Genomic DNA, 26,645 nt, shown 5'->3' with positions numbered 1-26,645 from the left:
ATATCATTGAGAGAGGTCTTGCTAATTTTGACTATGTTATAAACAATATAGAGTGTTAGAGTGTTCAATAACTCTAATAATCCATCAAATATGCCCATTTTCTCAAGAAATACAAGGTCAACAAATGAAGAGTGTTGGCTTCAACAAAAAATACGCCCTCTTACAATTCAAATTGGCTTTAAATTTTGAGAAATCTCTACCTCCAAGCAATGTTTCTAAATCAAGTGTTAGAAGAAACTAGAATCAAGGAAGTTGATGTATTGAGTCAAATCCTACTCTAGTTCTTAGAGTAGAAAATAGTGCATTCTAATCACTATTACATCTACTCTTAACTATATCTATAAAAAGAAAAAACTTCTTCCAATGCTTTCATTAAATTGATTTAATAACCACAACTTTCATGTCGTAAATCCATATGCTTCTCAATGAAACTTGTTGATGAACCTATAAGGATTGGGCAACAAAATAAAGGAAGAATCCTCGCATTGAAATATGTTTGGTACACTAGGGTGTTTAGGTCATTGAAAGCCAATCCTAGCTAGTTATGTGGGGAAGTAGGTGTACATAGCTCAATGACATTACATGTTCCTATCATACCATATAATTGTTTGCTTTGATACAAATATATGTCCTTTTGTGACCATGCATGTCATTTCGCCAAGAAAACCCCCAATTCAAATGGTAAAATTAATCTAATTCCATTATAAATAGAAATAATTATTTTAACAACAATGAAGAGTGATATAAGTACGAAAAGCAAGAAAATATTCACCTGATCTTGTGGTATGCTTACCCCATATCGCAATCCAAAAGTCTCAGTTATTAATTTATTTTTGAATATATATCTGAGCCTCTTTCATAAAATGACAGAAAACAACATCCTACCTAATTATTTCGAGAAAGAGACGACATCAAACAATAACTTTGAGTGCTCCAAACCACAATTTCAAGAAGATGTCAAAATGAAGGGGTTCATGTTAACTTTGTTGGAATGTCAAACCATGGAGAAAATAATCCATAATTGGAATAAATCAATGGAGTTCGTCATAGAGGGGCTTCATTCTTCTTCTTTATGATGTCTCATTTTGAGGATTTTATGAGGCTATTGGAGAAAACCTCTCTCAAAAGAGTGGGTTTATTGCTAGTAGGTACATTGGAACAATTCAACTAGACTTGAACCTAACACCACTTACATTACAGAGGCTCTTTGGCCTCAAGGGACTAGCTCATAATTGTTGGCATTATGGCTAATGTGTTGTCCTTGATGGCAACCTTCTTGAAAAATATGTTCTTGATGTCAACTTGATGATTATAGAACTATTGCAGATGACATGACTGATGGTATAGGTATTATGGTACAAGAATTACAAAATATATGGAAAATAAATGGAATTTTAGTTACAAATGGATAAAAAATGTGAAGTTTGGAAATTATATGTGATCCCTGTGAATAATAGTCACATACATACATAGGTTTTATAAAAAAAATCACATGCATAATCTGAATCATCGAAAACTGGATACAAGGGGCCATTACCATGGTAATTTCCCATAGTAATTGTGACTATAATGTCTATTTGATCCCATCAATGAATACTAACAACATTACCAAAGGATTTTCCTGAGGTAGTAACAAAGGAAAAATATATATAAGTACATGCACATCAAGGAGTTAGGTGTGCAATGGAATGGTTTGTTCATGTGTGATTAGATCTGGAACATGTGTGCAACAGGGAGCAAGGAGATGGCTCAAATATGATAGATCTGAAAGTGTAGTTAAGAATAATGAATATACTTGATTTGTTTGTGTCTCTGTAGCTAGCAATGTTAGATATGTGGTTATAGTGATGGTATGATTTGAATGTGTAGTAATATGAGACATTGGTATTATGTGCACAGAAATTTGGGTTTGTCATGTGTTAGGATGTGCAGCGAAGAGTTGATTCAGTAATTTAAGATCTATATGCATGTTTGCTTCTGGATTGTTATGTACATACACATATATGCTTCATAGTAGTCATGTATATATTCTGATATTTAGATTGCTACTTGATCGAAGGTGTTTACAAATGCTTGGATGTCGATTGATTTGATTATTTGTTATTGTTTGTCAATGATGTCTTGATCAGAATAGTTGATATCTGACTGTGTTGATGATCAATTATTGAGTGGTGACTTGGCTTGGTATGGCATGACAATATTGTTGAGGAGGTTACTTGGCATGTTATTACATAGATTTGGTCTCATTTAGTGATTGATTTTCTTTAGTGATTCAATTGATATTCAATATTTGGTGATTTTATTATCGGAGATTCAATTATTTAGTAAGTTCAGATATATACATAGGGGTTATGAAAATAAAGTGTGTATATACACGGGTATGCGTCATTACATTCATGTATATATTCCAAGTTAAATTTGATCATGGTTTGAATTGATGCTTGAAAATGACAGTTAAAGAGTTATGTTGTCTTTGCTGCCATTTGCCAATGATTTCTTGATCAGGATCATTTGTATCTACTTTGAATTGGTTGTGCATTAATTTGATCTAATTACAATAGTTGATTGAGATTCAGTTTAGTGATTGATTTGCTTAATAATTTAGTGGCTTGGTGTTTCATTAATTCTATTGGTGACTGTATTCCAAATTTTGTGATTTAGTATATAGGTTGGTGTTGAGCATATTGTTGGGTGTGGGTTCAGTTTGAAAATATGATGAAAGGTGGCCTACAAGTTTTGATGTTTGTTCGAGACAAGTGGATCCATTATGACATATTATGAAAGGTGGTCCATGAGGGTTGTTGAGGGTTGGAGCCTTCAGTGAGGGAGTCAAAGCTTCCTTCCAATGGTAGCTGATAAACTTGTTTAGGGGGTAGGTGCTCCCTTCATCTAGGAGTCGATAAATGAGACCAATGGGTTGTATCTCTTTTCCAGTGGGTTCGAGAGAACGAATGGAGTTTGTAGCCTCCTGCAAATGAGTTCCTTCGTGTTGGTAAGATTTTGTGCTAGTACAATATGTAATGAAGATTTTCTTTATATTAAAAGAAGAATACAAAGATGACATCAACGATGGTTTCCTCCCACATTAGGTTTCCACCTAAAATCCTGATGTTCTCATGTTATGATTTATATTCTCTTTATTGCATACAAAATGATTGGTGAATTAATAATGCAATGGTAAAAATAAACATCCAATGGAAAGTATGAAAAGTAAGAAAACTCGATATACGTGATATTATTTCACTAAAGTCATGTACACATGCGAGTTGCATGAATAACAATTGCGTACAGAGTTCTAAATGTGAAATTGAAAGTTAAAGAGAATTAAAAATAAAAATTCACCATCCCCTGAGTATTTTTCCAAACAATTGGTATCATAGTAGGTCCCTTGTAAAATGATTGATCATTTAAAGGGAGATCTAAATGGAGAAGCAAGATGGAAGGAGTATTTTCCACAAATCCACCTTTGTTTAAAGGAACTAAATTTATGTTTTGGAAAGTAAAAACGATATCATATTTGTAGGCACAGGGAGTTGATGTATTGGAATTTTTTGAAGGTGGATAGATAATGCAGGAAAGAAGTAATATGAGAACAATGCAAAGGAAGTAAATGTTATATTTGGAGGATCAACATAATATAATTTTGATAAAGTCATGCAACTAAGCACTGCAAAGAAAATATGGGATAATCTTGTCCAAATATATGAAGGTGACACTAAGGTAAAAAGGTCCAAAGTTCAATCATAAAGAATTCAATATGAATCTCTTAGAATGCATGATGTTGAAAATATTACAAGATTTTTCCTTAGAGTAGGTGATATTGCTAGCACAATGAAAGGTCTTGATGATGAATTAAAGGACTCTACTATTATTGAAAATATTTTTACATCACTAACCCCAAAGTTTGATTCCAAATTCTCTCCCATTGAAGAAATGTAGAATTTGAATAACATTACGCTTGAGAAACTCCATGGGATCTTGACAGCCTATGAAATGACAAAAGGATATACATCAGGTAATAGAGAGGCATCCTTCAAAGCCACATACAAAGGGAAAGAAAAATAAAATCCTAAAGATACAAGCTACATTCCACATGAGGAAGAAGTGAATTGTGTGAGAAAATTGCAAGTGGGGACAGATAAATTCAAATGTAAGCTACCCTTTAAATGTTTTTCTTGTAGAAGAATAAGTCACTATGCATCCAAATGTCCATATAAATAAAATCATGATAAGGAAGGAAAAGGAATGGATGTTGACAAGGAAAATACAAAAAGGAAGTATTCTTCCAAGAAAAGTTTTTATTATAATGAAGATAGTCAAAGCACGTTTGATGATCAAGAAGATTTAGCTTCTGATTCTAGCATTAGTTAAAAAATACTTATGGCTCTTGAATATCAATCAACTAGTGAATTAGATCGTTGTGAAGAAGATGATTTAGTAAAACATTGAAGGAAATTGATAGATTTAGGAATGCTAACAAAGAAATGGAAAAAAAGGTACTATGTTCAAGGAAATGAACTTTCAAAAGTCTCAATTGGTAGTAGGCAATTGAAGAACAGAAGACTTAGAAAAACAACTTCAAGGAAAGGAAAGACAATGTGAAAAGTTATAAACAAAAATTGTGACTCTAAGGGAATATTATGAGAAAATAAACAAATGGGTAAAGGGATATGAATCACTAAAAATATTATTGATGAAAAATTCTCTCCTCTAATCAAGATACGCATTGGATATCTACAAAATCATAAGGATCCAAAAAATAATGAATCAAGTCACTCATCAAATGTGAAAACATCAATATCAAAGAAAATGTATAAAGTTCCTCAAGATCAATCCCAGGTATAAAAGATGGTTTTATGGATGTTGTTTCACTTGTAACTCGTTGGGGGCATAATGCCACTAGTTGTAGGGAAAGTGGTTGGAATGGAAAATCACAAGCATCTGACTACTAGAGATGATTTATGCAACACAACCTTGAACACATGATAAAAAATTGCAAACAAATTTGGAGGAACAAGGAACAACAGTTAGAGACTTAGGGAAGATTGTCCCTATTGCAATCCATTGTTCTTAAATCATACTTCTAACAGTTATTGCACAAGTAAATGTGAGGTGCATAGCCTCATGAAAAGAAAATGATGACTATCGGATCCACAAGATCAACAATGTATGATATTCAGGGGATCTATGCATGTGATGATGATTGTCTATATTGTTTTGATATTATTTTGATCAAGTTTATATTAATAATATGGCATTTGATGAATTAACAGTGATCAAGAACAAACAAGACATATATGGCTATGAAAAATATGTATTTTACATTCTATACACATTTCTCATAAAGGACATTCACATATGCATGTACTTTTTGACTTAGACACTCGTGTATAGTCTTATGTAACAATAAAGGAGTGGCACATATTCAAGTGGAGATTCTCATATGCTTCCATCAGTTCATTATTGGCATTCTGGCTCTGATATTGATTTGTTGATGTCTAATAATGATGCCCATATGCTACTTAGAATGATGTTGGTTCATGATGATTTTATGAGTTGTTGCAAAATATTATATTATTCTTATTGCTGAAATGGTTCTTTGGTGCATTTGTTGATTAATGAGATGGATATAATATTTGAATTGATGGTGAAGAGTTGGTGTAGGTTCTTGTGGAGCATATTCTATGCATCTAATAGTTTATTTTTGGCGTTATGGACATTTGATTACTCCTTATTCGATGGCATTTCCTATGATGAGTTAATGGTTTTTACTATTATCATAAGTTTTATTTCATTGCTCACTATTGAAAATACATGATGTTGTCTCTATGTCATGGATGCTTGGATTGCATGTGGTGAAGTTATGGATGATGCTTATATGTCGCCTAAGTTTCATTTGGTGAAGTTGTTAATGGTGTCTTAATCCTGCTTGATACACTTGGTTAGGAAGATATGTATGCTATGTTCTCTGAAGATGTTGGTTGATGACATTGTTGATCAATTCTATTCTACTTAAAGGCTTGTGATGTTGTAACTACTCCACATGATCTTTACGAGGGGAGAAATATAATACAATGTGCATTCGTATTGGGGGATATATTGGGGTTAAAGGGTTTTTATATTGGTAGGTATAAAAAATGGAGCTCAAAGTTAATGAAAAAATATAAACGGGTACAAAAAATGTTAATGAAAAAATATATACCTAAAATATCTAGTGAAAGTAGGGGTTTTTTAAATTGGGAAGTTGTATTGGGTTTGTATTGGTGGGGGGGAAATAATGTGATTTTAAATGTATTTTGCAATATTTAGTCAAATTAGGGGTATTGTTTAGTATGGCACAAATTCACGTGATATGTTAGAGGTTCATTGAGTGAATCCCCTGTGAGGTACTCTTTGTTTGCACATATGTTTTTGATGCATATATATGTTACCTATGGTGTTGCGGTTCAAGAGATAGATATTGTTGCTTGAGTATTATGGATATTCCTATATGTGGAGAGAGTGTTTCGACCTTGTTGACATGAATTCAAGGGGGTGAGTTGCTGACAGAATCTTAATACATAATCTTATGCTTCTGCTACAGATGCTTGGAAGCATTTCCTATTTGGTCAGGTGTTGATGATATTAGAGAGATTGATGCTACCCTATCTTATCTTACATTGCTTCTTAATGATTAGGATGTTCATGTTGATGTTATTATGTCATTATATGTTGCTAATATATGATGATCATGTTGTAGTACCCATTTGGAGCATGATGGTTGCTGATGATTATCATAGTTCATATCCTTGTTATGGTTATGAATATCATGTATGTCTCTTCATTTAAAGGTCATGAAAAGACCCATGTTGTGATAATTATAATATTCAGTCATGTATGGGCTATTAGGTCAAATGTATAACCCCATTATGTTGGGTGATTGCTACAATCATGGGAGCATAGAGCCATTGGGGATAGGAAAGGTCATATTTGTTTATGGATAGCCCCGTATTTGAGTCATACAATCATATACTTTCATTTTATATCTTTAGAAGATCTAACATATGCATAGGGGGAGCATGGTCAGTATGCATATTTCGTGATCGGACTTATAGTGATGAGCACTACAAGGGAAAGTACTTCATTCAACTTGGTTCTTCCCTTTGCCCTTAATGTCAAAAGGGGAGAGAAGACTTGGTGTTTTCAAGTGTTTGCAGGTGGTTTGCAAACACCAACATGGTTGCCATGAAGTCCAAAGGGGAGACTGTTGGAATTATGGCTAATGTGTTGTGCTTGATGGAAAACTTCTTTACAAATATGTTCTTGATGTCAACTTGATAATTATAGAACTATTGAAAATGACATGAATAATGGTACAAGTATTATGTTACATGCATTACAGAAGATATAGAAAAGGAATTGAAGTTCAGTTACATATGGATAAAAAATGTGAATTTTGAAAAGTATACACGACCCCTGTGAAGAATACACAGGTTCTGTAAAGAAAAGTTTCATACATAATCTGAACCATAGAAAACTTGATACCAAGGGCCATTACCATGGTAATTTCCCATAGTAATTGTGATCAAAACATCTATTTTATCCCATTAATGAATACTAACAACATTACCAAAGGATTTTCCTGAGGTATTAACAAAGGAAAAAGCTATGTAAGGAGATGGAGATCAAAGAGTTAGGTGTGCAACATAATGGTTTATTCATGTGTGATTTTAACTGGAACAAGTATGAACCAAGGAGTAAGGAGATTGTTAAGATATAATAGGTCCGAAAGTGTAGTGAAGACTAATGAATATACTTGCTTGATCTATTTATGTTTGTGTAGCTAACAATGCTAGATCTATGGTTATAGGGATGGTATGCTCTAAATGTGCAGTAATATGAGACATTGACAATATATGCATAAAGATCTAGGTTTATCATGTGTTATGATTTGCAACGAAGAGTTGATTTATTAATTTAAGATTTGTAAGAAGGTTCGCTTCTGGATAGTCGCATACATACATGGATATGCTTCAAAGTAGTCATGTATATATTTTGAGATTTAGATTTTTTCTTAATCTAAGTTGTTTACAGTGGAATATTCCACTAGGTGTTAAACGAACCCTTCTGGTTCATGTGTGTCTCTACTTGGGTGGCACTATTACCTCTCACTTAGAGGCTCACTTTACACCCCATTCTGCAGTAGAAGAAACTTGACACAGTTGCAACTAAACACTCACCAGGCACACCTTCTTACTTTTCGAAGATACCTTTGCACCTTTCTATTTTCTTCATAGTTAGAGCCAAGAAAAATATTTAAGAATTCAGCAACCAGGCCTTTATACCCGATGGGACTCCTACACCAAATGGTGTGAGGTCTAATTGGGACTTCACATTGGGTAGATCCCCTAAATGTTGGTGGGTCTAGCATGTCAACATTTCTGGCGCTAGAAGGAGGGAAACTAGTATTTTATGGCTAATAAACCCACCAACCCCATCATCTCATCTTTTGGTCAAGACAATAATATTCATTTCAAATCCCCTACTCGAGCTTCTGAAGTTGGCGACTCTTCTCAGCCCAGGCCTAAACGTAAAATTCCATATGATGAAATTCATTCCATTCACCCTATAACCCGTCAATTTAGAAAATTTGCTGGATTGATCCCTAGAGTAATTAGTGTTCCATATTCTTCAAAGAATAACAAGACCACCCCCACAATGCTAGTAGTTTATACTCTTGAAGACATGGTTCTTGCCACTCTTGAAGAATTAGAAAGATCCATGGAAAGACAGGAAGAGCATCCACACTTTCACGGTGGTGATGGAGACAAAATTCTACTCTCGGGAATAATTTTCTACGAGTTAGCCAATGAAGAGGAAAAGGAAGAAGAGACATCAGATTCTAAAAAATAATAGGAGGACAGTGAAGAATACAACATGGAAAACAAAAATCGAGATTGGATGACTTAGGGCCCATTTACACTTTCAGGTGTTCTACACAAGATGCAAGAGTATTAAGAGAAACCCTTAACGAAGTATGACCCTGATAAAACAGTGAAGGCTGAAGAACACCTAGACAACTTTTACCTACATCTACAAACGCTTGAGGTGTGTTACGATGAAGTTGCATGTAGACTTTTTCCATGTACCTTGGATGGTATAATGGTTGTATGGTATCCCAACCTTCCTCCAAAATCCATCCAGAATTGGAGGGGGTTTAAGAAGATCTTCCTTGAAAAAATTTACTGATGACAATACCCCTGCCATGTTATTGAAAGATCTAGGTAACCTTAAGATGGGGAAAAAGGAAAAAGGGAAAGAATTCAATCAGGGGTTCACTCGCATCTTATCACCATAGATTACTACACTTTTGCCTTGCCAGCAAGCCTTGTGCAGTTTGTAAAGTGAAATCTTAAACAAACATTAATAGAAAATTAGGAAGAGGCTATCATTGTTTGAAAATACTTACGTGCAATCAAATTCATCTCAGATGATGAACAGTAAAAGGCTCCATAGACATGGGTAAGATGTCTCTGGCCTCTATGATTAGGGCCAAATAAAGAGAACCATCTAATCCTAAAATATTGACCCATATTGTCAAGTCTCTATCGAATGAGATGGCAGAGTTCAATCAAAGGTCATGTAAGGCCACTGTGAGCAACAAGACTCCCAGATTCAACCTATTAGAAGGTATTCAATTTATTGGAAGTAGAAGTAAACAACTAACAAGGTTTGTGCATAGCTCCAATGTTGTATTGAATATTGAACACTTAGGAATAAACCAATATTGTCCGTGTCATCAAGAATGTCATTCAGATAAAATGTACAGATAGTATAATCAATCCATGAGCATAGTTGCTACGTATCTTGTTGATGCCATAATGGTTGAGGAGTAGACCAAGCCTATAGAATAAAAGGAAGAAATTGTTGCAGCCGATGAAACTCCAAGTGTTGGGCTTGCGGTAAATATGTTCAATTGTATGCTCACAACCCAAAAGAGTACTACAGATAAGTAGCCTCCAAGTGATGTTCCATCCCAGAAAAAGACCAACTGGTACAACCTAAGAAGCCAAGGTCCAACCACTATAGTTGAGTTTCCAATGTAGAAGTTTAAGGAAAATATGTTAAGAAAAATCAACCCACTGGTCAACTTTGCGCAAAATACTCAGAGCAAGTATGGGAAGGCAGTCTCAACAAAAATCACTTCCTTGAACAGTAAGGACATAACCATCACTTCGAAGCCACAAACCAGGTTACATCCCCAAATGTTTTGGTCATTCTTCCCACTATGGACTACAACATAGTTGATGACATGAAGAAGGTTCCTACGAACATTTCAATGTTTGAGTTAACAAAGATCACAAGCCAGTGAGACATCCTCTTACAGGCACTTGGGAAGACCTCTACAGGTAATGCTACCTCTTCATACAAGGGATTTGGTAAGTCTTCTGGTTCACTTGAATCTATACTTAACACTTTAACGATGGATGAAAATACACTCTACCCACCTTTCTTTTTAACTTTTGAAATATTTAATTTCAATGTACACAATTGCTTGGCTGATTCTGGTTCATCGGTGAACATAATGCCTCTATTTGTTTCCAAGAAAAGAAATGCCAAATGGTATAAGGTAGATGAAAAGATTATTTAGCTAGACAAGGCTCATGCCCAGGCAATTAGTGAACTCATATATGTCATCATCCGCTTATCATTCGACAGCTAAGTCCACCAATGTATCAACATAGTGATTGTGGATATTCCAGAAGCATACTAAGTGTTTTTTAGCAGAGATTTGTCTAGCAAGCTACAAGGGTACTTTTCCACAGACTTGTCACACCTATGGATTTCGTATAAGGGCATAAATAATCATATCTAGATGGAATCAGAAATATATATGAAACATGTTGTCACTCCCTTGAACGTACATAATGAATCGATGGATTTCACATAATTACTTTTTGGAAATCACTTCCTTGAAACTAAATTTGGGTTTTATCCTGCACAACCATCCCCAATTCCACCAAATACACAAATGGATATCCTTCCTTGTCCAATTGGTGATAATGAACTTTTTACAATTAGCAGTAGTTGTAGTAGTACTAGTGTAGTTCCTACTCCCTATACATATGATTTTTAGACTTTGAAATTCGATGGTTCCAAAATGATGCAGGGCTCTGGAGCTGGTTTCATTTTAATAGAACTGCTGTAGAGAAAGAATTTGATCTCTAGTCGCTTGGAATTTGAGAGCATAAACAACAATATAGAGTATGAAGAACTCATCTTAGGCTTACAAAAATCCATTGACCTCAACATTGCCATCCTGAAAGTGGTAAGTGACTCATAAATTATGGTATGATAGGTACTTAATACTATACATTATGTGTCACCTCATATTAGAAGTTATCGACAAGATGTATGGTGTCTAATTTCATATTTCCAAGCTTTTAATATTATTTTTGTTCCAAGAATGCATAACGCAATTATGCATGCATTAGAAAATGATGCTGCTAGGTTGTCACCATTGAGGGACGGTTTTTCTATTGAGATTATTTATAAGCCTTTTGTCCCTGACAATATCACTAATTTGTGAATTATTTATGATGACCAATAGAAACTAGGCTTCATGGCGAACACTTATGTATTAAAAGATGCAACAATTGATGAGGATGAGCATGAAAAGGCATTGAAGGAAAATGAAATCTCATACCCAAGGGTGTGATATCATTGGAAAAGATGTATGACCTGCATAATTTATTTTGGGGACCTGTTAATGCTAAGACCCACAGTTCCATGTTATTGCATGAGCAGATAAGCTTGGGAATATAAAAGGATTTGAAGTATGTCAATGTCTGTAATTATTATTCGCCGCAAGAGCAGCAAGCCTTCATCTGCTTATTCAAGCAATATCAAGATGTCTTCATGTGGACGTATGATAAGCTTAAGTCATATGACATGTGAATCATCCAACATGTGATACCAATAAAGGAAGGGGCCAAGCCATTTTAACACAATCTAAGGAAAGTACATCCAATGCTTGTGCCTCTTATTCGAAAAGAGTTGAGAAAATTGTTGCATGCCAGGATCATATACAAAGTGTGACACTCAATGTGGGTATCAAATTTTGTCTCAGTGAGGAAGAAGTCCAAGGAAATTCCCCTATGTGTAGATTTCTAAAATCTCAACCATGCATCAGACAAAGATAAATACCCCATGCCATCCAGGGAACAAATATTGCAAACATTATAAGGGTCTGAAATGTTATCTTTGTTAGATGGTTATTCTAGATACAACCAAGTTCTATTTTCAGAGCTTGATAGACTAAAAACCACATTCTGAATGAATCGGGCCACGTTCGCATTCAGACGAATGCCATTTGGGCTAACCAATGTTGGTGCAACATTCCAATGTGCTATGGACATTTCTTTCTGCAGACTAATCCAGAGAAGCATAGTGTGTTGGAAATAATATTGAGAGGGGAGGTGAATCAGTATTATCAAGCCAAATATTCCCTTTTAAAAAATCAGAGGATATACGCTACTTCAGTTAGTAAAACTCGCGTATATATGCAACTATGTAGAAGGAAACCCGCGTATACAATGCAAACTTATGATTTACTTTATCTTTCAGATGTTGATTATTAATCTCTGTATCTGAGTGAAATAAACAGTAACTAGACCAGTAAAACAGAAGAGAAGACAGTCACACACAAGAACACAAGATATAAGGTGGAAACCCAATGTGGGTGAAAACCACCTGCTGCAATTTGTCTCTATCTTTCTTTAATTAGAAACTTCCTTTTACAATGTACTAGTGCAGTCCTTTACCAGTACACAGGCTACAACCTGCAGAGAGCTACAACCCTCTCTCGTTTTCCAGCTTCTCCTGGAAGGGAGCTACAACCCCCTTAGCTCTTGTACTAGCCAAGATACTAGTACATAGGTGCTGGCCTACTGAAGGCTACAACCTTCTCTTTCTTCCAGGGACCACGTTTCATAAATTTTCAGACTGGATCCATGAACATCAATCAATCATCAATATTTCTGCTTCAACCAATCTCCTTTCCACTGAACAAAACTGATTCACAATAAGCACTTCTCTGACAGCTGTACCCAGAACACAACAACAGTAACCATATACCAAATTCTGAACCTAGAACACTGCAGCAACAAACAGAGGCAGCTAGATCACAATAAAATATGTATACACTACTTAAACAACTTGAAACCTGCGTGCATACGCTCCTGTGTGTGGAGCAACCTGCGTATACGCAGTTTTCCTTTACTGAACCTGCGTGTATACGCGCCTTCACTTCACTGAACCTGTGTACAGATCTATAAAGGAGAATTTACTCTTTCAAATAGTCAAATGCTAAATAACCCAGATTATCAGATTTATAGATCAAGTGTGTGCCTCACAGAACAGATCAAAATCATACAAAGATACTATCATTCAAGCTTTAAAGATTATGACCCATCAATAGATCTTATCCTTCTTTATGCGCTTAGGTTCCTCCTTCATTCAGATCTAGATCTGCACCATAACCCCAATCACAAAAGTTTCAGATCTAGCACATGTTAGATATTCAATTGATTCCAAAGATGCTTTGCCAAATGATCTCCTTCCTCTTTTATAGTCTTAGGCCTTTCTCAATACCACAGTCCAAAACCATAATAACACAATACCACAGGCGCAATACTTGGGATCAACACTTCTAACGAGATACCATGGTCCAAAACCATAGGTTCAAGTACCAAGGACTAACTACCAAGGACCAAAGGTAAGTTTTCCAACATATACGCGCTTTTCCTTGCGTTAAAGTGCGTGTATATGCATATGCGCCTTTGTAACGTCTAACCCGCATGTATACGCATCTTCGTCTAGATGAACTTGCGTATATGTCTTTTCCTTCATTCTGAAAGCCTGAACTAAGATCTTATATCAAAAAGAGTTGCCATCAAGGACAACACCTGTGCCATGGCTCCAACCTATGCTATAATGCCAAAAATCTCCCCCTTTGGACTTGATGGCAACCCCAAGATCCTCAAAGTCATTCTCCCCCTTTGTCATCAAGGGCAAAGGGTTGTGCTCTCCCTGAGTACATGCTGAAATCTCTGCCCTGTTGTGCTGACCATGCTCCCCCTGACTGTAGGCAAGATCTGCAAAAAGATGTTCTTCAAGAAGAACCATGACTTATACATCATAAAAGAACTTCCTATCACCAAAAGACTCAATACATACATCAATCACCCAACCAAGTGGGGATCATCCACCCAACCAAGTGGGGATACATCAAAAATTTACATATGACAACCAAGTTCATTACATGTTCATTCCAGGCATAGTGGGGAAACCAAAATAGGCCATTACATGACCTTGACACCATAAAAGAGATACCACAAAAGAGATACATGACATAGAGATGAAATACTTATGAAAGTCACCAATAACTGATAGCAACAGCATCTGTCAATCACCATTCAGATCAGCAACCAAGATTTCCTTCTGTTCTCCCTCTTCCTTTGTTCCACCTGAACTCAACAACAACTTAGAACCAAAAGCTTCTAAGATAATGCCAACAATGGATCATTAGAAGTTTATATGCTCCCCCTGAACCTGTGCCGGATGGTCTCTGTCAGACCCATATCAGAATATCTTCAACCAGAGCCCGTCCCTACTGATATCCATCAAACCTCTATATATGTGACTGTCTCTACACAAATCGGTGTATGTACGCGAATCCTCCTCAAGAAACTCGCGTACACCCATTTTTCTCTGAACCAGACAAGATTTAACAGCAAGATGATGCATAAACTACCCCCAGCTTCTGTATGAGGTACTCAAATGTCTCCTTGGGCAGTGGTTTGGTGAGAATATCAGCAACTTGTTCCTTAGAAGGAACATACTCCAACTTGACCTTTTGTTCCAACACTTGTTCCTGGAGAAAGTGATACTTGATTGGTATGTGCTTGGTTTTTGAATGCATGATTGGGTTCTTAGAAATGCTGATTGCACTTGTATTATCACATAAGATGGAGATATGTGGTGTACAAGTGATTTGAAAGTGCTGCAAGGTTTGCATCATCCAAAGAAGTTGAGTGCAACAAGATGCAGCAGCCACATGTTACGCTTCAGTTGTAGATAAAGCAATCAAACTCTGTTTCTTGCTAAACCAAGATACTAATCTGGAACCCATAAAGAATGCTCCACCACTTGTGCTCTTTCTGTCATCCACGCTTCCAGCCCAATCTGCATCTGTATAAGCATGTAGAGTGAGATCTATATATCTAGGATACCATAAGCCATAGTTTTGAGTTCCTTGAAGATACTTGAAAATTCCCTTTACTGCTTGAAGATGGGTTTCTTTACGATTTCCCTGAAATCTTCCAACTATTCCCACTGCATGCATGATGTCTGGTCGAGTACCTGTCAAATAAAGAAGACTTCCAATCATGGATCTATAGGTTGGTTGATGCACTGCTGCAAATTCATCATTTGCACTGAGGCTGCATCCTGTAACCATAGGGGTACATACTTGTTTTGCATCTTCCATGCCATATTTCTTCAAGATCTGCTTGAGATACTTGGTTTGAGACAAAAAGATACCGCCTTCATTTTTTTGGATTTGCAATCCAAGAAAATATGTCGATTCTCCAAGAAAAGACATTTCGAATTCTTTCTGCATTACCAAGGCAAAGCTTTGACTCATAGCTTCTTCATTGCTACCAAAGATAATATCATCTACATACACAACAAGTATTAGCAATTTGTCATTTTCAATTTTTATATAAAGATTACTATCTGCTGATCCTTTTGAAAAACCTTGTTGATGAAGGTATTTGTCCAAACGATAGTACGAAGCCCTTGGAGCTTGTTTAAGACCATAGAGGGCCTTCTTAAGTCTGCATACAAGATTTGGATCATTCCCAAGAATGAAACCATCTGGTTGCTCAATGTACACTTCTTCTTCTAAGTCTCCATTCAGAAAGACTGATTTCACGTCCATTTGAAATACTTTGAATTTTTGAAAGCTTGAGAGAGCAAGGAACATTCGGGTGGCCTCAAGTCTAACAATGGGAGCAAAATTTTCTTCAAATTCTATTCCTTCTTGTTGAGCATATATTTTACAGACAAGTCTAGCCTTGTTTCTATTAACTTCCCCATTTTCATTCAACTTGTTCTTGAAGATCCATTTTGTTCCTATGACATTCTTATCCTTTGGTCTAGGGACCAACTCCCAAGTGTTGCTCTTTTCGATCTGCTCAAGTTCTTCATCCATTGCCTTGACCCAGCATTCATCTTTGCATGCCTCTTTTACATTTTGTGGCTCAGTGGAGGAGAGCAAAGCCAAATAGCTTGAGGCTTTTGCAATTGTTCTTCTTGTTTGTATACCTGCCTCTTTCTGCCCCAGAATTTGAGATTCTGGATGATTCTTCTTAACATACCTGGATGGAGTCTTCTCTTCTATCCTTATCTGTTCCTCTGGTGCCTCTTGAGGTTCTTCTTCATCATCAGTCTGATTTGGAGAGTAGTCTTCATCCTCTTCGATATTTTCATAATTTACTTGCCTAGGAATGTATCCTTTTTCATCAACCACTACATCAATGATGTCAACAATTCTTCCAAGTCTTTTATTGTTACACTTATATGCTTTGCTGTGGGGAGAATAACCAAGGAGAATGCCTTCATCTTCTCTAGGTTAAAGTTTGCCAAGATTTTCATCATTATTCTTAATATAGCATTTGCTTCCAAAAATTTTGAAATGCTTTACCGAAGGAGTCTCACCATACCAGAGCTCATGAGGAGTTTGAGTGTTGTTCACTCGGACATTTGTTTTGTTGAGAATAACAACTGCAGCAAATGCAGCTTCACCCCAGAATGTTGCGGGAGTTCTAGACTCATCAAGCATAGCACGAGCCATTTATTGGACCTGTTAGTTGTGCTACATAATCCAACATTTGGGGATCAAATGTAGTCCTGATTAGGTTGTTTGCGCACAGAAGGATGCCCAAAAATGGATACAAAGTGCCCCAAAAGCCTTCAAAATCCTCTTAAGGCCTCCACTGATCGAAATGGTTGCAAAGGAAAAGCCCTTGGGAGGGCGGAAATACATTATCGAGAGGCAAAAACACTCCAAAACCATGCAAAAATCAAAATCGTAGGCTTAAAGGTCCGAATTCATATCAGTCGTTGGATCTGGCCGATCAACGGTCCAGATTGCGTCGGCATATCGCAATCGGAGGAGGCAGGCAGTGGCAGCGATGTGGGACATTGCCGATCAGCGATCGCCGATGGGTGCATCACCGTATCAGTGGGTTGGAGCATCGGAGCATCGGAGGTATCGGCAGTAACATAGCGATGCAATATAGCGATTCAATTAGGACCATCGATCATGCATCCGGATCAACGGCTGAGATCGCATCGCAATATCGCTATCGCCAGGGCTTTTACATATGATATGCATGCGACCCAATGGGCCGGACCCAACGGAATTATTAATTATTTTTGATAGATGTTCGGGTCCACAACAATATCGCTATCGGCGTTTTCAAAGGGGTGGGGCTTTTAAATAAGTTATGTTGCGATGCGATGGGTCAGACCTGATGGTTATACAACACTCTATTTCATAAATTTTCAAGTCCGCCAAAGGGAAATTTTTGTGTTTTACAGTGTTTTTTATATATTTTCAAGTATAAGGAGAAACAGAGGATTGGCTGGCTGTGATATGCACTACGACCCAAAAGGCGGACCCGATAGAGGAAATATTGCATAAATGGACCTTTGATATTTAAAAGTGGCAAAGCGGGCATGATTTCTCGGTGGCACGGAACTGGTTAAAGCAAACATGGAGCAGTACAGTGCAGCAGGTAACCGCATGCAACTAACAGCTTGGCTGAGAAGGAAATAGGACAGCCTCGAGCAGTTAAATACATTTATCAGTTATGGGGCGTCTTTCAGTTAATGTTCCAGCTGCCAGAGAAGGACAACAGAATATCAGAGAAGATCAATTTTGTTTACTGACACAGTCACGCTATAGCAGAGACCCATACCAAGCAGTTAGAACGGTTGGTGATCCATTATGATCCCTCCACGCATATGTTTAGCAGAGATATTTTGTAATGTAACACCATATATACCCGGAACAGAGATGTAATCGAGGATGAGTGTTAGATGAAGGTGACTCTGTTGTAAGGTTCAACTTCTGGAGACTGTAACTACTTTGTAACCTGCAGCGTCTGGTCTTCATTTCCAGCTAATACAAGCTTCTTTTGCTGTTAATTTCTCACTTTCCACTTCTCTTTCTTGTTCCAGGCTATGCCTATTTGCATTGATTCATGTTCTGTTAATGTTTAGCATTAGAGGGGCTATCATCCCACCTCTGTGTTAGGATTTAGCATGTATCATTGAACGTGTATGCAGGTTTCTGTTGTTTAATGCATAGAGAGCTGTCATCCTGTCTGTGTATTAGAAACTAGATTTACAAACCTTTTAACTGGTTGCAGCCGGCCATCACAGGGTCCTGTGCATCTGCTGGTGTGGTCAGTCTTCTCCATTATCACCTTATCCTCAAACTGTGAGTAATTGGTGGTTAAAAGCCTTGTAGTCTGGGGGTGTTCACCCATGTCTAGGGTCAATCACAATAGAAGTGGTTATCTGGCTTGAATATGCAGCATTTGTTTCATTCATCCACCATTTATCTAACTATTTTGTTGAATTTATAATGTTCCCGAGCATCACCGATATGCAACCTAGGTGAGTTTCTTGGGGTGATAACATTAAATGGCGTCATTGCCGAGGAGAAGAGAATCGAAGCTCAGCTTCCCTGGGAGACGACACAGTTTCAAGCTTTGATGACAGACAAGGTTTGAGCAAAAATTTTGGTTGTAATCATCTATCTGATGACTCCACTGGAGGAAGGCCATCCTTTGGTGACTCGACATTGAAGTTCTGGCACAGCTGCTGAAACATGCACGAAGATATCTTCAGAATATCAGCTGAATCATTGCCTAATCCTGAGAAGATCGTTCAGTAGAAGAAAATTTCGCAGTAGGGAGCATCAGGGTCAGGTGAGCCTTAAAAGTTCCATGTGTCTCTGTTAGTGAATATCACCTTCATAGATTCATTCGGCTCCTTACCCATTCAGTTCCCTTTTAGACCTCAGTTGAAAGAAGATTTCCATGTTGCCCTTCGTATTCCTCTGTTTCTGTCATGCTTTTCATTGATTAATTCCTCTCAGTCTACCAGTATTCTTTCATATACCTCAGTCATGGCAAGCCAGCAAGCTCCCACAAAAATAGAAAGAATCATTGCTACTAGGTATAGACCTCTGGTCTTTCCTATTCCTCTAAATGCCATGCCTGCAGGAGATTATCAGGAATACATGCCAAAGTTTACTGGTACAAAAGGAGTATCAGCTGAGGAGCACCTCGAATCCTTTTATAACTTTGCTGATAACCTAGATATCTATGAAGAGGATGCATGGATGAGGGTTTTTGTCCAAAGCCTATATGGGGATGCTAGAAAATGGTTCAATGAATTACCCCCTAGGACTATTGCAGACATTGAGGTCCTAGATGATGTGTTTTTAAAGCACTGGGGAGATAAGGATGATCTGCTCTATGATCATAATGAGTCTGGGAACTTTTAGAAGGGTGGTCTCTCATCATCCTCAGAGCATGAGATTGAAGAGTTAGCCAGGATGATTGAGTTTTTGGCCTCTAAAGTTTCCAAGTTAAAAGCTGAGCAGCATTTTGTAGAAGTAGGAGCTCATTGTTCCATTTCTTTTTCAGCTCCAAATCAGTATACAGAAGCCAATGAGCATATGCACATCTTGCAGAGAAAAAGAGATACAAATGAAGATAAAGGGGAGAGGCCCCTTTTACAGAATATAGTCATGAAAGAAGTGTATCCTCAGGAGGAGGAAGTCTCTATTTTGGAAGGTGCTCCTTTCCTAACCAGAGCTGCCTATGAAGAGGCATTGGCCAAGAGCGCTGCTCGACAATTTGTTGTAGCTGCAGAACAACAAGTTGACCAGCAGTGGCAGCTTGCAACAAGCACCTGCCCCTTCCAGTAATCTGAGCCTGAAGTCAGCACACCTCTCCATGGCTATGCAGATTTGCAAATTTTCCAGCCTGCTATTGTCCCCAGTTCAGTGATTAAAAAGGGGGAGGAAAGCTCCCCATCATCTTTTGCTTCTCTGTCTGCTCAAGTGAAAATCCCTCTCAGTTGCCCCTTAAACACTGAGGCAGGAAATAGTTCAATGATCGAGGCTGAAGCTGATCATCTCAGTCTTGATATTATGAAACCTGCTCAGATGGCCTCCACACATACTGAAGAGGCAGCTTATCAGTTAACAGAAGAAGAAAATGCTCAGTCATGGGACTCCTCCTTGGATGAGGATTGTTCTATGAAAGATGCTGGAGCAGATGATGTCTTTGTGTCCCCTGCACAAGAACACTGTGGTTCACTATTCATATTAGTTGTCCAGACCATAGATAACACAGACAAGTATACACCAGAAATGAATATTTAGCTTGTATACAAAGGCTCCCATGAAGAACATCCAAGGAGGAAAATAAACAGAAAGGGAGTGAAATTTGATCCCTACCTACCTCTCAAGCTTAGATGTCCTAAACACTTTGAGGTAGAGGATCAAATCAATCCAGTCCTGTTGATCTATGATGAACCGGGCTGAGAGTAGGAGAAATAGTTTGGTTGCCCTGCAAATGGGCAAATTTTGAAGTTTAAGTTTTCTGGATTTTATGTTTGTAATTAAGTTCTTTTACAGTTTTATGTTGTATGCTTAGTTGACTCCATGCCCAATGGACACTAGGCAAGTGTTTTTATAGCTGTTTTTGTATGAAGGCATTGGTCTGCAGGTTCTTGAGACCTCACAGGGAGGATCTCATCCCTAGAAGGAGCCAGTATTAGCTCTGCTACATAATCCAACATTTGATGATCAAATGTAGTCCTGATTGGGTTGTTTGCGCACAGAAGGATGCCCAAAAACAGATACAAAGTACCCAAAAGCCTTCAAAATCCTCTTAAGGCCTCCACCGATTGAAATGGTTGCAAAGGAAAAGCCCTTGGGAGGGTAGAAATACATTATCGGGAGGCAAAAACACTCCAAAACCATGCAAAAATAAAAAATGCAGGCTTAAAGGTCTGAATTCTTATCAGTCGTTGGATCTGGCCGATTAACGGTCCAGATCGCATCCGCATATCATAATCAAAGGAGGTAGGCAACGGCAGGGATGTGGGACATTGCCGATCAACGATCGCCGATGGGTGCATCGTTGTTTCGGCGGGTTGGAGCATCAGAGCATCGGAGGTATCGGCAGTAGCATAGCGATGCGATATAGCGATTTGATCAGGACCGTCGATCGCGCATCCAGATCAACGGTCGAGATCGCATCGCAATATCGCTATCAGGATAGTCAAAGGGCTAGGGCTTTTACATATGATATGCATGCGACCTGATGGGTCGAACCCGATGGGCCGGACCCGACAGCGTTATTTATTCTTTTTGATAGATGTTCGGGTCCACGATAATATTGCTATCAACATTTTCAAAGGGGCGGGGCTTTTAAATAAGTTATGTTGCGATGCGATGGGTCAGACCCGACGGTTATACAACACTCTATTTCATAAATTTTCAAGTCCGCCAAAGGGAAATTTTTGTGTTTTACAGTGTTTTTTATATATTTTCAAGTATAAGGAGAAACAGAGGATTGGCCGGCTGTGATATGCACTACGACCCAAAAGGCAGACCCGATAGAGGAAATATTGCATAAATGGACCTTTGATATTTAAAAGTGGCAAAGCGGGCAGGATTTCTCGGTGGCACGGAACTGGTTAAAGCGGACATGGAGCAGTACAGCGCAGCAGGTAACCGCATGCAACTAACAGCTTGGCCGAGAAGGAAATAGGACAGCCTCGAGCAGTTAAATACATTTATCAGTTATGGGGCGTCTTTCAGTTAATGTTCCAGCTGCCAGAGAAGGACAACAGAATATCAGAGAAGATCAATTTTGTTTACTGACACAGTCACGCTATAGCAGAGACCCATACCAAGCAGTTAGAACGGTTGGTGATCCATTATGATCCCTCCACGCATATGTTTAGCAGAGATATTTTGTAATGTAACACCATATATACCCGGAACAAAGATGTAATCGAGGATGAGTGTTAGATGAAGGTGACTCTATTGTAAGGTTCAACTTTTGGAGACTGTAACCACTTTGTAACCTGCAGCGTCTGGTCTTCATTTCCAGCTAGTACAAGCTTCTTTTGTTGTTAATTGCTCACTTTCCACTTCTCTTTCTTGTTCCAAGCTGTGCCTATTTGCATTGATTCATGTTCTGTTAATGTTTAGCATTAGAGGGGCTGTCATCCCACCTTTGTGTTAGGATTTAGTATGTATCATTGAACGTGTATGCAGGTTTCTGTTGTTTAATGCATAGAGAGTTGTCATCCTGTCTGTGTATTAGAAACTAGATTTACAGACCTTTTAACTGGTTGCAGCCGGCCATCACAGGGTCCTGTGCATCTGCTGGTTTGGTCAGTCTTCTCCATTATCACCTTATCCTAAAACTGTGAGTAATTGGTGGTTAAAAGCCTTGTAGTCTGGGGGTGTTCACCCATGTCTGGGGTCAATCATAGTAGAAGTGGTTATCTGGCTTGAATATGCAGCATTTGTTTCATTCATCCACCATTTATCCAACTATTTTGTTGAATTTGTAATGTTCCGGAGCATCACCGATATGCAACCTAGGTGAGTTTCTTGGGGTGATAACAGGACCGTTCTGTTCATCCTTTCCACCACTCCATTTTGCTGAGGAGTCCTAGCTGTAGAGAATTCCCTTCTTATTCCTTGTTCTTCACAGAAATCGAAAAATTCATTTGAGGTAAACTCCCCACCTCTGTCGGACCTGAGGCACTTAATTTTGCGATCTGATTCGTTTCCATCCAAGGCTTTGAAGGATTTGAATTTTTTGAATACTTCGTCTTTGTGCTTCATAAGTCCTAACCAAACCATTCTGGAGAAGTCATCAATGAATAATATAAAGTATTCTTCTCCTCGAGGTGACCTTGTCCTAAATGGACCACATACATCTGTATGGACTAGCTCAAGAGGCCTGCTAGCTGATCCTTCCTTCTCACGGAAGTTAGTTCTAGTTTGCTTACCAAACTGACATAATTTGCATATTGTGTTGTCTGGAATTTTGATATCTGGAAGACCACGAACTGCCTAGTATTTGCATGCTTTCCTTATTTGTGAAAAGCTTAGATGCCCCAACATCCAGTGCCATAACCAATGTTCATCATCCTTGCTCAAATAGCATTGTTGTTGTCCTTCTTCAAATATGTATAAATTATTTGGAGTTCTTCTCCCTTTGATCACTGTTTTTCCTGTATCAAGATCATGAACGCTACATCCATTTGATCGAAATATTACCTCGGTTCTTTGACCGCACATCTGACTGACACTCAGTAGATTATGCTTCAAGCCATCAACATACAAAACATTTCTAGCTTTGACCTTTTCTTTCAACTGAGCAGTGCCTCTTCCTTTTATGACTGCAGGGGTATCATTTCCAAAAGAAACTTTCTTTCCCTTTTCTGAAACACTATATGATTCAAGTTTTTCTTTATCACCTGTCATATGCTTCGAACATCCACTGTCGATGTACCATAGATTTTCCTGTCCTTCTGAATAAAGAGCTATCCCACATCTTTCTGGTTGTGTTTCCTTTATTCTCCATGTTCTGGTGCTTGAGGCTTGTTCCTTTGTCTGCCGAAACCTGCTCCTGCATTCAAAATCTTCATGACCGAAGTTATTACAAATAGAACATTCAATTTCATTTTCAAGGGCCAAAAAGTTGTTATAGGTCCTTTTCGTAATCCCAGTCATACTTCTTTGTTTTTGAGCTTCTCTAGTCATGATTGTCTTATAGGAAACACATTGAGCTGCTTTGTGACCAAAGTTATGGCAAGAGAAACATTGGCCATTGAAGAAACTTCTGCGATTATCAAATCTACCACCCAAATGATTGTAGTTTCTATTGTCATCCATTCTTGAAGCAAATTGAGAAGTTTTTACCTGTGGCTGGTTGTAGCTTTTGTTCACCCTTAATATGGATTGCCCCTGATTTACTTGGTAGTCTTTTTTTATTCTTGATGTAATTCATCCCTGTTTTACCTGGTGATCTCCATTGGGCTTTTTCTCGTTCCTCCTTGCTGCCTCAAGATAACTCTTTGAGGTGGATGCTTGAGATGCTTCTCCATTATACCCTAGACCTGTCTTGATTAGTGGAGAACATTGTACATTGATAATCTCATCCAGAGTTTCAGATCCTTTAACAAATTTAAGATTAAGAGCCTTTTTTTTCTCAATTTCTTTTCTAAGGACAACAATTTCACATTCTAACTTCTCAAGAATCTTTTCTTTTTCATCAAGTTGGAATTACAGAGTATCAATGATCATATCTTTTTCTTCTAAACCTCTTTTGAGTCTAGAAATCTCTTCATAAAAACCATCTACATCTATAGCATCCATGCAATCATCATCTTCAAAAGCCATTAAAAGTTTATAATCATTACCTCGTTCATCTTCATCACTATTTGATAGGCCATCACTGTCTTCATGAGTGTAGTAACTTTTCTTAGTTGCATTATATTTCTTGTTCCATCTAATAGGTTCCTTCCCTTTGTCAATCTTATCCTTATGAGGACACTTGGCAGCATAATGATCGACTCTTCCACAAGAAAAGCATTTGAAAGGTAACTTACCTCAGAATCTTCCAGCACCTCGTTGAAGATTCTTGACAAAATTTGATTCTTCTTCTTCTTCTAACATGTGTCCTGACTCATAGTAGTCTCCTTTGCCTAAAGCCTTGAAAGTAGCTTCTCTCCTATCCGATGGTCCTCCTTTCCTCATTTCATAAGCAGTTAGAATCTCGTGCAGCTGTGACATGGTAAGGTTTCGTAGATTCTTTTTTTCTTCTATTGCAGAAACTTTAGATTCAAACCTAGGGGACAAAGATCTTAGAACTTTTTCAACCACAAAATCCTCTTTTATTTCTTCACCCAAGTTTTTCATACAATTAACAATCTCATCTACACGACGGAAATCGTTAGCCACACTTTCATCATTGTGCATTTTGAGATTTTCATACTGAATTCTGAGGGTTTGAAGTTTTGCTCATTTTACCTGTTCATCTCCTTCATAGCTCAGAACAATCTTGTCCCATATTTCCTTTGCGGATTTATACTACATAACCTTGATGAATTCTGATTGAGATAGACATCCTAATAGGGTATTGACTGCCTTTGCATTTGTTTCATATTTCTTCTTCTCAGCCGGATCTGTAGGAGTTGCCGATGGAAAAGTGTACCCTGTATCGATGATATCCCAGACTTCTGTACCAAGAGATTGAAGATAGGCAGTAACTCTTACCTTCCAATATACAAAGTTTGTCCCATCAAAAATCGGTGGCCTGATAGATGCTTCTCTCTCATAGTTGCTCATGATGATGGATCTTCCTCCAAGCGATCAAGCTTCTTCAGAAGGACCTGCTCTAATACCAATTGTTGGAAATAATACTAAGAGGGGGGGGGGGGGGGGGTGAATCAGTATTATCAAGCCAAATATTCCCTTTTAAAAATCAGAGGATATACGCTACTTCAGTTAGTAAAACCCGCGTATATACGCAACTATGTAGAAGGAAACTCGCGTATACAATGCAAACTTATGATTTACTTTATCTTTTAGATGTTGATTATTAATCTGTGTATCTGAGTGAAATAAACAGTAACCAGACCAGTAAAGAAAAACAGAAGACAGTCACACACAAGAACACAAGATATAAGGTGGAAACCCAATGTGGGTGAAAACCACCTACTGCAATTCGTCTCTATCTTTCTTTAATTAGAAACTTCCTTTTACAATGTACTAGTGCAGTCCTTTACCAGTACGCAGGCTACAACCTAAAGAGAGCTACAACCCTCTCTCGTTTTCCAGCTTCTCCTGGAAGGGAGCTACAACCCCCTTAGCTCTTGTACTAGCCAAGATACTAGTACGTAGGTGTTGGCCTACTGAAGGCTACAACCTTCTCTTTCTTCCAGGGACCACGTTTCATAAATTTTCAGACTGGATCCATGAACATCAATCAATCATCAAGATTTCTGCTTCAACCAATCTCCTTTCCACCGAACAAAACTAATTCACAATAAACACTTCTCTGACAGCTGTACCCAAAACACAGCAACAGTAACCATATACCAAATTCTGAACCCAGAACACTGCAACAACAAACAGAGGCAGCTAGATCACAATAAAATATGTATATGCTACTTAAACAACCTGAAACCTGCGTGCATACGCTCCTGTGTGTGGAGCAACCTGCGTATACGCAGTTTTCCTTTACTGAACCTACGTGTATATGCGCCTTCACTTCACTGAACCTGCGTACAGATCTATAAAGGAGAATTTACTCTTTCAAATAGTCAAATGCTAAATAACCCAGATTATCAGATTTATAGATAAAGTGTGCGCCTCACAGAATAGATCAAAATCATACAAAAATACTATCATTCAAGCTTTAAATATTATGACCCATCAATAGATCTTATCCTTCTTTATGCGCTTAGGTTCCTCCTTCATTCAG

The sequence above is a fragment of the Pinus tabuliformis genome, chromosome 2_1 (assembly GCF_031772625.1).
Source record: "Pinus tabuliformis cultivar Carrire ecotype Pingquan chromosome 2_1, CPIR1, whole genome shotgun sequence".
Lineage (NCBI taxonomy): Eukaryota > Viridiplantae > Streptophyta > Pinopsida > Pinales > Pinaceae > Pinus > Pinus tabuliformis.
The sequence above is the reverse complement of the archived record's forward strand: the minus strand, read 5'-3'. Positions refer to the sequence as shown.